Raw genomic sequence first — 3990 nt, forward strand, 5'->3', positions numbered from 1 at the left:
AAAAAGAGTATTTATATGCTAGAAGCTGTTAAGAAAGGTAATCCTTAATCCAACATAACTAATCTGTAAAGGTACATTTTCAAGGACCAAGTAAATCCTTCAGTGGAGGGTCTTACATCCCTCAAATCCTCTTGGGTTTTCAGAATGTGAGAGGAAAGGGGAGGCTTAAAGAAAGACCTTGTAAAGACGGGTCAGCTGGCAAGCTCTCCATCTTTCAAATCATCTAGAAGTGGAGATGCCGTTTTCCAAAATTATGTTTGAAAACAGAAAAGTTGGATAGCATTCTATGTGGAGCCTATGGTACAAATTCCTTTATTCTCAAAAACGATGACATATTCCCAACAAGAGTGCAATTCAGACAGAAAGAGCATGCAGTCGTCTTCCATTTACCTCTTCAGGGAATGAGGGGAAATAAGAAAGGCTGTCTCTCCCTGGGCTCCTTTCTGACTCAGGTGGCCCAACGATGAAGCTGGACTTCTCCCATGCAGACACTGCAGATACCCGTGGTCTCAGGAGCTAGTTGTCCTGCTACTGAGAACAACGATGGCTTTAATGCAGACTATTGCATAAGGAAGAGTTTTCTCCTGTTACTATGATAAACATTAAGTTACAGCTCTCAGCATGTGGCAAAGTATTTTCAAAACTGCTAAGAGAAGAGAGACATCCAAGGATAAGAGCTGCAGCTCAGAGTGAAACCGTGGTGGAGAATTGAGCCCCTGTCCTGCTCTGAGTGCCATCTCCTGCCCATTGGGTTGTGGGTCCCAGCTGAGACAGGGATGAACAGCCTTTAATAGTTTACAACTGGAGATTACTTAGGTATCAAGCATTCCCTCGGCAGAGGAAAAGAACCTGGGGTGGCTGGGCTAGTGGGGCAAAGACAAATTTTAATCTTGAGCCACAAGACTAACAAGAAAGTTTAGCCATGAAGTATAGAATGAGTGCTATGCTTGCCATTAAGGAAAAAAGGTATAGAGAAAAGAAGTATAAAATGAGGGGGAAAAAAAGGAACTCTTTTAGGAGGAAAGAGAGACGTAGCATTTTGGACCCGGTTCTATCACTGACTTGTCATTATTTACTGGAATGTAAGCTAAATGTGGGCAGGGACTTTTTTGTCTGTTTTATTCACTGTTATATACTCAGCACCTAAGAAAAATGAGTGGAATATATAGGCACTGAAAAAATATTTACCAAATGAATTAATAAATTATCATTTTGAAGGCGTCAAACAGCCCTTAGGGACTAATCACTGGTTCTTTCCCTCTGTGCCCCACAGCACTGCTGCCCTTGTCAGAAGAGCATGAGTGCATGAGTGGCGTGTGTGGAAAGCAGCTGACGACAGGACGGTGACGATGCCCTGGAGGAACGCTGCAAGGCCTGAAGGTACAGACCGGGAACTTGGCTGGCAGGTCGACAGGTCAGAAGGGAAGGGTAGCCGGAGCTAACTGTGAACGCAGATATGCAGATGCTGGAAGAGGAAGGGCGGGCTGCAAGGGCAACAGCAGCATTAGCAGCTGACCAGAGGGAGTTGGTTTAAGCAGAGCAGGAAAACTGTGGAAGCAGTCAGTTTTCTGCTGGCTTTGGCCAAGGGGCTAGTGAGAATGAGCTGTCGGCTACAAACGGAGCCACTGAAGGAGAGGAAGACCAGAGGGGAGCTGAAGAATTAGGGCGGCCAGTCAAAAAGGAAAGCAGCCGGACACTGGACTAGCCACTTTTGCCTTTCATAGAAAAGGAGAGGAGGCAAGAGGGGCAGAGAGCCCAGAGAGCAGAGAGGTTCTTATCAGACATCCTGGAGTTTCCATGATGTGTTGACATGGTGTCCTCTTACTGTCTTCACCGAAGATTCTTAGCCTGGGTTCTCTGAAAAATAGACCCTTTGGAACTGGTAAGATTTTTCCACCCAACCCCCATAAAAAGCATTTGTCTTTAATTTTTGTTGGTTTTAAGGAAATGAATGGTAAAATATATACACTGTGGGGTCTGAATTCCCGCATCACAGAGTGTGAATGTGACGGTCCAGCTGCGAAGTTCCAGAATATACTGTTTGGTGTGGGGGATGCTGTCTTTGGTGCCTCACATGGAGGGGCGGTGGCTTCCACCAACGTCACACAATAATGGCAACCAACTTCCATGATCCCAAAGCCACCTATGCCGTGGTATCAGATGTGTTTCAGGTACTGGCCTTGCCCTGAGGTGGACTCAACTGTATATAAACTGGATCTGACTTCCACATTGTGGTCTCCCTCTGCCGTATCTGGTGCTTCTAAGAAAGCCTTTTTAATTATTTGGGCCCCCTTTTTTGTCACTGAATTCTAGTGACAATTGATGAACATTCCTCATATCAATTTTGCCAAATATCACATCTTGTCTTTGGTGCACTTTGTCTTTGACAGTGGTAGTTTTCACCTGGTCTCCAAGGTTCTCCAGGCAGTTGTGGAAGAGAAACGATTTTATTCTTCTTCTCCCATTTTCAAGAAATTTTAAGAGAAGCACTTATGTGAATATGTGATTGAAATAAAATGTTGTTACAGAGTCTAAGCTCATACTGCTTGCCACAGGACAGGCCAGTACATCTAGGGATGAGTTGTTGGGGCAAGGAATAGGACTTCATTGGGAAAACCAGCAGGCTGAGAGAATGGTGGACTTGTGTCCCAAAGAGCCATCTTGCCTGGGTTTGGATGCTAGTTTCTTTTATAGAACAAAAAGAAGGAGGTGAGGAGGTAAAGTAGAAAAGGCAGAAGTTGTTGTAATATTTCTTGCTTCAGCCAGACTCCAGAGGGATGTGTTAATTTCTTCTTTCCTGCAGCCATTCACAGATCAAGATGTCTCCTGTGAGCTAAACAAAGGTATTTTAGCTTAATACTCAGGCATGGGAGGCAAGGTTCCAGGAGATGGGCCATTATGTATACTTAAGTTATAGGCAACATGCCTTTAGTGATTAACTTGTAGCAAAAGCAATAGAATACAAAGGTTAAAGTAAAAGAAACAGATCCAATATGGAGTCAGATTTGTTCTTCCCCATTACATTGTGAGGTGAAAGACGCCCTAAGGCCAGCTTCCCCCTCAGATTCTGCGTCCATAATTCACCCAGATGTTCCAGTTTTGCTGCCACCATATTTCCTGGAACATGTAAGTTGTTTATTTGGGAATGTGACTCTGAGAGCAATAGGGCAGGATAGAGGAGGGGAACAGGGAAAGAGAGAGAAACAAAAGAAGGATATGAAACTGAGCCAGCCATTGCTAAGGACAACTGTGCTCCGTCCTGCCCAGACCCTCTGAAGAGCTGATGGAAAGCACCTCTGAACCTCTTAACTGCCTACAGAGGGGAGGACATGGGGAACGGTTGTTAACTCCCCCATGCTTCTGGGCTGTGCATGGGTGAGTTCTCACAGGCGTCTCTTGCCTCAGCATCAGCAAAACCCCAGGGCCAGGAGTGAGAGGTTCACTGCACAGGCTCAAATGCATCTGCACGAAGCCCATCAGAGCCCACAGGAAACTGGTCATCACGGCAATGGCCAGATAGGAGGTGGGGCTGGGAGGTTTGGACATGGGGCTCCTCTCTGGTCTGCTGGTGCCCCACCTTTAAAAAGTCCAGTCCACCACAGAGTCCTGATCAAGGTGTTGGCTAGTTGCAATCTTTCCAAGGACTTACTATAAAAGGACCAGTGGAACAAGCTGCAGCTAGTTCCCAGGCCATTATTCATATGTAAGACTTCCCTCCTTTTCCATATAGTGAGATCCGTGGTTCTCAAATTTTGCATATTAGAAACATCGGAGCAGCTTTAAAAAAATCCTGAGCCTAGGCTATAACTCAGTCAATAAATTAGTATAATTATTGAACAGAAAATTAACATGGATAATGACATTACCTAATTTGCAGACATTGCTCAAATTTCACCACTTGTCCTCTACTGTCCTTTTTTTTTTTGTCCACGATCCAATCCAGGGTCAAATGCATTTAGTTGTCCTGTCTCCTTAGTCTCCTCCAATCTG

General features: G+C 44.9%; 1 pseudogene; it reads right to left on the bottom strand.

Annotated features, from left to right (window-relative positions):
• Nucleotides 1-1923: 1923 nt before the first annotated feature.
• Nucleotides 1924-3112, bottom strand: LOC105093054 (large ribosomal subunit protein uL22m-like; annotated as a pseudogene).
• Nucleotides 3113-3990: the final 878 nt, after the last annotated feature.

Source organism: Camelus dromedarius, chromosome 7, assembly GCF_036321535.1.
Source record: "Camelus dromedarius isolate mCamDro1 chromosome 7, mCamDro1.pat, whole genome shotgun sequence".
Lineage (NCBI taxonomy): Eukaryota > Metazoa > Chordata > Mammalia > Artiodactyla > Camelidae > Camelus > Camelus dromedarius.